Here is an 11,113-nt window from a genome sequence, read left to right on the forward strand (position 1 = left end):
AGCTCGTTTCGCCATTTTGCGTCACATCGATGGGCAAAAAAGGACTCGCAGTGCATGCGACCACATTTGATTTGGTGGAAGACAAGATGTCCTGAAGTTACCGCCTTAATGACACACAAAACAAATGTGTAGCAGAGCCTTTCACTCAGCATATTGAAGAAAATGTGGCGAAAGACGCATGGCGGCCAATTAATCATCAGGAAGCGGATACTTGATGGTGGAGTGCAGAGATACTCTTAAAAATAAGATTAAAAGTTTTGCAAATATGATATTCACTTTTGGAATGTATTAAATAATATTTATGTAAGTATGTATAAGTATGCAGGATAAAACTCGAACGTTGTGATTGGATTGTAAAAACAGGACATATTGATGCAACTTGATCAACATTTAGATTTGGTGATTAGAAGTGCACTTAGATATTAGTGATATTTCACTTACTTCGATTGCGCTATTTAAAATTAATAAAATGCAATCACACACTTTTAGCAACCTCAACAGATAACAAATTGTTTCCACTCTCAGTAGCATTACGCAACCTCAGCCCATTTCCCCAATTAGTCATTTAGTCATATAGGCTCTGCGGCAAAGGGTATACAAAGGAATTTACGGTTGATGTGGCTTGTCTGTTTATGGCAACAGCGGCACAGTTTGCAGGACCAAAGCGGTTTTGGGTTTGTTATCCACCGTACACACACCCACACACACCCACACAGACACACACAGCAGCACACGCACTACGTGTGAAAGAGGATCATGCAAAGCTTACGCACATTATGCTAATATTACCCCCACTGGCGATAGTGGGTTAAGGACATTTTTATGTATGTGCGCCCACACACACACACGCGTGTGTGTTGGCCATCTGCGTTTGAGTGTGTGCGTGCATGTTCAATGAGCGTAATGCCACTATTATTGGACACATTACAAACAAAATGAAAGTGGTTCCGCACACACAGCAGCAAGCATTGTTTGGCCTTAAAGTTCTTGGCCAAAGAGATTACGCTACATTGCAGTTGGCGCATTAAACTTGCATCAGCCTGCAGTTGCATTGCACTCTCGCAATAATTGAGCAAATCGATTCTAGCTGCTTCTGCAACCAGCAACCAGCGGCAAATCAGGTGTCTTTCTGCTGCCGCAATTGATGGATACTTTTCCGATTCATTATGTCTGCAGAGCTGGTCAATAATGCATCCTGGCAACTGAACTTGGCTCCTGGCTCATAACTTAAGATACACCAACTAATTGAATTGGTCATACTCTATTTTTGTCTACATACGAAAGATTTTATATATATGTTGTTATATGTTGTTTAAGTTCTTAATAAATAAATAATAATAATAATAAACTTCATAAACGTATAACTGACAAGTTCAAAACTTTACCAATGAGTAAATCGTAGTGGAGATATATATACTTTAGCGAATATATTATTAAAATTTATGCAATCTTCAATAAGTATGAACTCTTAACTATGTTAACCATCGTTACCTGTGCGCTGTACTCGCGGTTCTCGAGCGTCGATTATGATGCACAAGTAATGTCGACGATTCGTGGGAAACACACTCAGCAAGGCCAAATCCATTGACAACCCCTTAGCATCTTAGCAATCACCATCATCATCATATCGACATTTGGCCGTGACAAAAAGTTGAAAGTTTCAGCCGTAGAAAAGCGTTTTAGTACGGGAATAGTTATCCAAAAACACATTGAGTGCTTCGCCGTGCAATAAAATTGAATTCACGTATATGGAGCTCGAGGTGTATTATCGATTTGCAGTGTTCGAACCTTTTCGCTTGACAGGAAAGGAGAATCGATGTGCTCCGGGGGACAGGAAACACCTCTGGTTCCACTTTGCGTCACATTATGGGGATATCAAGCACACAAACGGGACTCGTATATATGTATAGAGAAATAGCATCGGCGATTAAATGGTAAAATACTGCCTTGGGGGCCACGACAAGGCATGAGTTTTCGACTTAAATCCAAAATTCAGTATCAGTAACTACAGCAAAACGAGCGAAAGCCGAATGGCGAATGGCGAAAGAGAAGGAAAATTATAACGTAAGAATAAATCATAATTTTGAGGCAGAAATCTCCAGAGATGAGCTTTCAGCGTCAACTTGGCCGAGGAATGTGGGTTGGGTTGCCTCCAGTCTTCCAGTATTCCGGCAGGTATAATCCCTCAAAGCAGAAGCACAACTCAAGCATTTTGTACGCCTGCTTCAAACTTCTTGAGCCTTATATGTATGACCGCTGGTGTATCCCTGTGTATGTGTGTGTATGTTGGTGTGTGTGGCAACAATTTATGCGCTTCGTCGCTTTTCGTCTACTCGAAATGATTTGCCTTTGCCCAAGTCCTTGCCCGAATACCCGAATCCCTCTAACCATCCATCCACTTCGCCCCAAGTTCAATTTATTTTGCGCATAAAAAATATCTTAGCATTTTTGCCAGGCTGTCTAGATGCAAATGTATTGGTGCACTGACTGCCAAGTGTAAGTGTGTTGTGTGTGTGACTGTCTGCAGAGGTCTAGAATTTTGCCTATTCAACCAAAGCCATCGGTAGAGATGAGAAATCTGAATTCTTTAACACTTTTTAGCTTATCTTAAACTCCTACTCACGAAATAGGCATAGAATATTTTTTAACGTTTATGCTTAAGTGTACATGATTGATTTCTTCCTTTTGAATTCTTTATATTCTGAATTTGTTTGGTAGAAATGGTTTAAGCCAACTCTTAAGCCCATCTCTGTTTGCTGCCGAATACTGCTTGCAGCACACACAATTTCGTGCAACATGAGAAAGTGCTTATAAATCATAAGGAACTCCACCCTCCTTCAGTTGCCTCAACACTCATACGCAATGCATGTATTTTGATTTACCGCTTCGGTTTTTGCCTTCGAAATCTACATATTATACTCAAGGCCCCAAAATAAACACATAAATATTACTGTGTACGCCCATACTTGCAGCTCCAAGAATGGTTTATTAAATAAAATACTACCTGCTGCGTTGGGAAAACAGGAAAAGCAGCACGAAAACTATTCGCTCATATTCGGAATTTGTCAACGCGTCATCAACATCAATTGACATGCAAGTAATTTGCTGCTAAGCAACCCACCGAAATACAAAGGCGAAAGGCTTCCACGACCTCCAACCACCAAACCACCCACCGAACCACCTACCAAACCACCCACTTACCCACCCACTTAACCACCCACTGAGTGGGATTTTCACAGGGTTCGCAGAGCAAGAAAAGCGCTCGGGGCTGTTATTTCACTATTTTTAGCCATTCAATGGGTGCAGAAGTCGTAGTTTGAAGCACTCCACTTCTCTCTCTATAAATTACTTGAAATAGCTATTGAATAAAATCAAATAAAATATATATATTTTTTGTGTATAAAGAGAGGGATTTTAGAAATGTTAATTAGAGTGGAGTCCTTTTTAACATAATACTATTACAAGAAAATTATGACTATTATTTCATCGAATAACATATTATTAATTGAACATTTTCCACTTGCACTTAAACTTATAGATATATAGATATATAGTTGCTAAAAAAAAAACAGCTCCTGCTGTTTAGTTCATCATACTAAAATGAATATTTTATATTTAAAGGTGAAGAAATATATTTTCATTTTCCGGGAAACTAGCTTTGCAGCAGAATTTCCATGCGTATATAAGCAAAATATTTTCATGTTTGTGTGGCCAGTGTGAAAAAACTATCAATTCTTGAATGGCACAATTTTTGGTCAAAAAACTAAGCTGCTCCATAATCTGCAAGAGTATTTGGAGTCATAGTTAACCTTTCGCCTCTTGATTTTTTCATAAGCTTCAGCTTTTTTCGGTGAACACATGTCAAGGCATTTAAGATTTATATTTTTTCTCGATTTTTTGCGGGACCTTGTCCGCAGGCAAAATTGTTGAGCTGCTCCTGCTCCATTCCGCCTGCTGTGCGGTGTTTTACATGCATATTTGATGGGGCTGTGGGGTTTTGGGGTTTTGGTGTTCTGGGGTTTTGGGGGCTACAAAACGGCCATGTGCATGCAATGCTTTTTTAACGCGCTTTCATGGTTAGCTGCATTCGAGTGGGCTTCTCTCACTAACCACTCTTATTTCACATTTTTCGGGACGTTTTAATTGTCAGGCGGCACTCGGGGATTCGTTGGCAATTGAAAAGGATTTGGGCTTTGTTCAAAAGAGGATTTAAGAATTTTTTAGCAGTCTAAATTGACCAAACTTCGCTGTCCTCTAACTAAAGAGAGCTCTTTTATTTAAAAAATAATCAAACATTGCAAAATAATCAAGAAGATTTATTCTCAAACGCAACTTTAATTGCAAGCAAGAACAAATAATAGCTTCAACATTTTTTTGCACACCTAAGGCAGTATTTCCATCAAGCTGAAATGATTTATAGTCGTATCAAAACTTTGTACAAACAAAAAATTGACACATATCTATAAATCCCACACCAATCGGCAGAGCTGAGCAACCGTTCAGCGAAAAGAGATAGTTTAAAACAAACAATGACTAAACTAAAAATGGAAAACCAAAAGCTAACAAAAAGGCAGACAAACTCTGACTACGTCGAAACTGCGACCTTTCCATTGTTACCTTGGCCGCCAGGCACGGAATATCCTGCCACAAGGAGCGTGCAACGCTGCGTATGAGTGATGCATGAATTTTTAAATTATGCACGTGTTTTTTTTCCGTGCCTTCCACCAACCATCACCTGTGAGCAAGCGAATTTTCCACACAATAAAATTGCTCACACTTTTTATGCACAAAGGGGCGACAGGTGAAAATGTGAAGGCGCAGTCCTTTTGTCCATACAAAATGTATTAGAATGCATGAAAAGTGAAAATGCAAGCCTTTAATTAGGGCTTTTAAAAATGCAGCCAACGAGACAAGCGAAACCTTGACTTTTCGATGGCCAAAACCAACATTCTCGTCGGTCGAAGTCTGTTCGTGGCACTGTGATAAGCAAAACATGCCAGCACACATCATCAACAGAAAGGACACAAGGAAACGCCCTCGAATGCATATTGAAAATAAATTCAGATGTGCTTAATGTGAACAGTGGTGTAAATGAATTTATTCCTTAAAACACAATGGAGCATAGTGGTCAGCTACAATAAGTCTAGATAAATAATACTAAACATTAAATGCTGATTTATAACTGTAGCATCAAGAAGAAAATATTCTCTAAAGATTTAATAAACTTTCAACATGCTTATACCTTCAATATATAAATATAATAAATATTTAAAAAGTGACATGAAAAGGCAACTATATGCATGAGCCAAAATGCATTCATAAAAATCATGAAATACACCACTGTATAATGTCATCTATTCAGATGTAAATTGGCTCAGAGACAAAGAGTTGAGGTCACATTGAACAAACCCAAAGTTAGCATTAAGTTAAAATGCAGGCCCTAACTCCGACTGCAGGCATTTTAAGCTTTCATTCGTTCTGCCCTTTCAAATTGGCAACAAAGATGGCGGATTGCAGGCAACGATAAATGACAAAGCTAATGCGCTTTCATCGCAACGGCAAACGCACCGCGGAAATGCCATGGAAATGCCATCGCAATGCCATCGCAATGCCACTCAAGGATGGCAAGGCATTTGCCTGCTGCCGGCGGCATCTGGTGCCATAAATGTCTGCACATTGTTGCAGGCGCAGGTGCTGGTGCAAGTGCAGGTGAAAGTGCCTGCTTCTGGTGCTGGGAAAATCTGCGGGAAATGCGGAAAAGGGCCCGAAACGGGACGTGAGACAAGCTGAAAGACGCCTGCAGCTTGAGCTTGACATTTGCCTGACAATCGGCGGACACATTTTGCCACACCATTCGCCCCTTGGCGATGCGGATTTTTCCGCTGCTTTGATTTTGAATAGCTCACTTACTTAATAAGAGCGCGAGCTGCGCTTTCCCCCCATTCTTTGTTTTTCAGATGTGCTAATACTGTGCAAATTTAAGTTCGTCTTCTTGAGCATTCCGCTTTACGACCCTCGCTCAGATCAGATCATCATACTTGGCGTGGGATAATTCAAAGCTTAAAGTGGCTCATGAAAAATAAGTGAAAAGTCGGGGTCATAAGTTGGAAGTTGTTGGGAAAAACACTTTAATTTTTTATAGATATTAGATATTTAATAGATATTATTTCATTCTTGTATCTTATGCTACTCTAAACAAATTAACCTAACAGAACTATTAATTTTTAAATACATATTCATATATCTACATAGGCATCATTGCATAAAATTTTTACATTTTCTATTTTCCTCCTATAAGCAAGCCCTTGAAAAAGAATGGTGTCCCCAAATTCTCGTTCATCTTGTTAAATTCCTGGAATTTATTTCGCGTGCTTCAGTAAAACACACTTAACTTTGTGCCCCCGTCCTCGATCAAGTGTTGTTTATTACGGCTTCAGTATTTTTCAGATCCTTCGACGCAAATCTACCTTGAGAAAGCAACAATCAGTCCCCCAAGGCCACAACAACAAGGCAAAAAGTTGGCAAGTAAATTTATTTATTGAGTCACTTACTTGGCAAGAAATCTCCTCGCCTCCCCTCGCCTTTCTAACATTCAATGTGTGTGTGGCCTGAATTTATGTGTGTTTTGGCTGCCGACTTTCACTTGGCTTTCCACACATTCGCCTGGTAATTGTATTAAATTTCAATTAATATAATATGTGCACATTGTACAGGGTGTGGAGGTGGGAATTTGAAAAGTATTTGGTTTATGATACTTATCGTATTCATAACTTCTTGGGTTCAATTTAAGGAATGGCGTAGTATATATTATATGATATGCCATCAAACATTCTGTGGTGACTTTAATAGCGCAGTTGAAATGAATAAATCATTTTTGAAATCATGGCCATCAAATAGACCCATGGAAACTAATCTATTCAACCAAAAAATGTTTTCTGTTGCAATTTTTTAATTATTGTGTGTGTTTCAATGTTTTTTTGCTTGAATAAATTTCTGAATAGGTATTTTTCATCGAAACGGGTCGTAAAGGTTTCTTATTTTTATGGCTATCGGGGTGAAGTTTGTCTTGGCCTTATTGTTGCTGCTGTTGTTTTGGGGAATATTCCAATTTTGTTGGCCATAAATTTTAGCGAGACTGGCAAATGAAAAGCACAACGTAAAAGAAAATATTTAAATTTTTCCTCGGTTGCCCAATTTTTTGTACATTTTTGGCAGCCCTTTTTTCCAGTTCGGTTGAAGGGAGCGGGAGTTCTGTGAGAAAAAATCTGCTTAAATGTACTTCCGTCATAAAATAACGGTAATGCACAGCAATGTGCGTCTGTGGGTGTGGGCATGTTTGCTGTGTGTGTGTGTGTGGGGTTGTGTGTTTGTGTGTGTGCATGGCTCACGTAGCAGGACGAGCAAGGAAAACCTTTTTATAAATGTTGGTTCGCAGCTTCCGCAAAATAATAAAACAAAAAGGCAGCTGCCAGGACATCGCCCGTCTAAAGGCAACGGGCAAGAATGCTTTTAAATTTGACACACACACCCAACACACACACACACCCAACGCACACCCAACATGCACACACAAGCACACACTTGGCGAAAAAAAATTAATAAATATTGTGCAACAAAGTTGCCTCTAAGGCACCGAATCGCAACCGACCATGAACCCCCACCCCCAACTTCGCTTCACTTTATTTTTCTGTTCTGTTTTTTTCTATTTGGAGTTTGTTTTGATGGCCCAAAACTCGGAGCGGCCACATTTGTTTGAAGTTTATTTTGCATATGTTTATTTTTGTTTACGCAATGTTATTCCCCCTTGTATGATGTCCTTTTTTTACTGTTTGCTGCAGTGTCAATTGTCGCACTGGCATGTGAAACTTTTTTTCGAAGGGTAATTGGAAAAAAGTATACCGCATTTTAATTTTTATAAACGGAATGCATAAATTGCCGCATTATAATAATAAAGGAAACTTTTTTTCTCACATAGAGCTCATACCACAAAAAAGGAGTAAGCTGGCTAAAAAAATATCTATCATTATATCTCATTATCATATAAAGCATATCGCTTTAATGTGGACATTTTTTCAAAGATAAAACAATGAAGTTCGAAATTGAACTGCCTTTAGAATAACTTCCACACTTGCGCTTCATATTTTTTCAGGATTGCATTGTCTATTAATCGATGTCTGCTCAGTGCACAAACTAATTAAAATTAGTCAAGCCGAAAACAAATAATCAGCACAAAATGCGTTCAACTAAAAACAATAGATATTGGCTAGTGCATTGAACCTCATTTAGCAGCACATTATGTAAATTTTAAGCCAACGGCTTAAACGTAATAATAAACGCATTAACACTGCGGTCAGTGTTGATTAAACTTGTATTTTTAGCGCAACAACATTTTTAAAATGATAAAATATTCAATGAAAAGTATACCACATGACAAACACATACCTTAAATTAGCTTGGCTTTCTGCCCACTCTTTTGATTTATCTAGAGGGTTCGAAGGCCCCTGGCAGTGGCAATTGACCACTTCACTGGCTGCCCTGGTATTTGTTTTTCTACTTGTACGTACTTGGTACTTTTTTATTATTTCCTTGTAGATACGCCCGCAACACACGTCAATTAACCTACTTTCGTGCTGGCAGGAGGGCTGGGCAAAAAACCAAACATAATATAACCACCAGAACCACAATACTCGCAGTTCAACGATTGGACCAAGTTAATTTGCTTAGGCTTTTGTTTTGGTTTCTATCTTTTTTTTTCGCCTCGCTTCTTGTCGCTTCGATTACTCAAAGTATTTCCGGCAACACACGCACACACACACACACATCCACGAGGGACACTTTAGCCGGCTTTTTGCCTTCTTGCGCCAAAATCCAATAAAACAGTCTTAGAAGACCAGGTGATGGTGATATCGTTAATACGACGCGTGTGCCGTGCAGCTCGAACGAGTGACAATAACGAACTGAAACTGAATCTGAAACTAACAGTGAGGAAGAAGGACTGAGGACTGAATTCAAATCGGAGTCCAAGTCGGTTGGAAAACGGCGCATGCGTCACTTTTAGTCAATGAAAAGCTTCGTGCCACAAGACATTTGCCGCCAACTGGACTCCGAAAAGTGGCCTCGTTTTCGGAGAAGTCTGTTGCTGCTTTTGCTGTTTTTACTGCTTTTGCTGTTTTTGCTGCTGGTGTTGCTGTTGCTGCTGTTGCTGCTGCTGGTGTTGCTGCTTTTGCCCATGTTCCTGTGGTAGTTGTCGTTGTCAGCGGCAACATAATCATCGGCGCGTGTTGCTCACTTTGTTGGCGTTGGCAGACGACTCGCCAAACCAAAAACACAGCCTACAGAACGCACAACGGCAATCGTGGCGCACAATTCGCGCAACGTCATGTCAACGAGACAGTCGAGACAAATGCCACAGATCCCCTGCCAAAAAAGGACCCCCCTCTTTGAATCCTTGAACCATTTTCAGGCCCACCCATTGTCAATTGTCTTGTGGGCTTAATTCTCCTTTGCTTCTGTGTTTTCCCTTTTATTCCAGCGCCGTCTGTTTAATTTCTTTTCCTTTATCAACAGGCGAGGAGGTCTGCAGGCTTACATCCTTCATGTCCTTCGTGATATCCTCTTGTTGCTGCGCCTACGCTCTATTGGTTATCAAATATCGATGTATATATGTATGTATGCATGCAGATGGCCTTTTGTAATCGCCAGCTAATGTGATACTTTGCCCTCGTTTCTGGTTACAAGAATCTGCTTGAGTTAATTGGGACCAAGCACTTTTTCCACAACCGCTAATTTGCTCTTAAATTGGTAATCGAAAGCGATTTCTTTTTAAGGCTGGTTAAGCTTTATTGGTTAAGCAACTATTTTAAATTAAACGTTAGTGAAAGAGAAGTGAATGCGAAGCGAATGCTTCACGGAAACAGCCTCGTAAACCCTGCTGACCTTTTGCAATGGTCTTGAGCTGCGTATCTGGTCAGGTAAAGCCCTTGTAATCGCCTGTTAACTTGACATGACGATGCTTAACTGATTTATCTGTCTCATGGCTAAGACCCAGGCATTGATAGACATGATGGATGGACGAATCGATGAGTGGACAGAGACGAGGAGGAGGAGCATTCTTGGACGATGAAAGATTGAAAGATTGGCAAAGCTTTTTGCTACTTTATAAATTAAACCGCTTATTCGAGCGTTTAAATTTAATGCATTAGAGCTGCTTAGCCTCGTCTGCAGTTTATGTTTTTAGTCTATTTGCACACCAACAGACTGCACTTTATCGGCATCTTTACTTAGCCAAATTGCATCTGGGCCTGGTCCTTTCGCATAAATTGCGATTCTTTGTGTGCAACAGTTTTGATTTAACTAGCTGGGTAAATAAATTATGCAAAAATACACACCAAATCGCCAAGAATTTGCCACTTGTTGAGAATTTCACCCCTGTATTGGCTGAATACAATATATCTGGGCACTGCACAATGGCATTATGGCTGATTATGCGCGTGTAAGACTCGTTATTTATTATGAAAATCTGCTAGCTCAGAATTTAATTTAAAAGTTTGGGGCTCCCGTCACGGGCTCAGGCAAATACAATTTGCAATTTCACAAATTTTACAAATTTTACAAGGCAACAAATCTTGAATACACCACAAAGTATGCCGTCTTCGGACCATGGAGGACCAACAGGAGCGCCAGTTTAGATGGCGAGTGGCGTTGGGAGCCGCTTAAGCCTTCGGCCGGGCCATTTTAATCCCTTTTAAATTGATATTGTAATTGGTTTCTGTATGTAGTTATGAATTTCAATATGTCGGCCGGGATTACCCTCTAGTTTCTCCCTGTTTTCTGTTTGTCTTTCACGTGTGTGTGTGTCCATGTGTGTTCTCTAAAGCATTTATATACATGTTTGAATTATGTGATTTTGGTGGCCTTAGTTGTCCGCAGTGGCTGTGCTGGTGTGGATTACACCAGGCAATTTATATTTGCTGTGTGGTGAGTTATAGTTGATATTTGACCATTTGACGGGGTGTCACTTGAGTTTATGGGGACATCTGAATGCTATTCAAAAATAATATTATTCAAAAATATTCTTAAATATTTAATTTATTTATTAAAAACAAAAATAATA

General features: G+C 39.6%; 1 protein-coding gene across 2 annotated transcripts in view; it reads right to left on the reverse strand.

The window, feature by feature from the left end:
- Window positions 1-8,961, reverse strand: part of LOC6534295 (basic-leucine zipper transcription factor A) — a 52,166-nt gene extending 43,205 nt beyond the window's left edge. The window contains exon 1 of one of the 2 annotated variants that reach the window (XM_015195063.3): window positions 8,565-8,961. The gene's annotated coding sequence lies outside the window, so the exon portion shown is untranslated. Of the gene's footprint in view, window positions 1-8,442 lie in introns of both variants that reach the window. The other variant, XM_015195064.3, reaches the window with a different exon arrangement.
- Window positions 8,962-11,113: the final 2,152 nt, after the last annotated feature.

The sequence above is a fragment of the Drosophila yakuba genome, chromosome 3L (genome assembly GCF_016746365.2).
Source record: "Drosophila yakuba strain Tai18E2 chromosome 3L, Prin_Dyak_Tai18E2_2.1, whole genome shotgun sequence".
NCBI classification, from domain to species: Eukaryota; Metazoa; Arthropoda; class Insecta; order Diptera; family Drosophilidae; genus Drosophila; species Drosophila yakuba.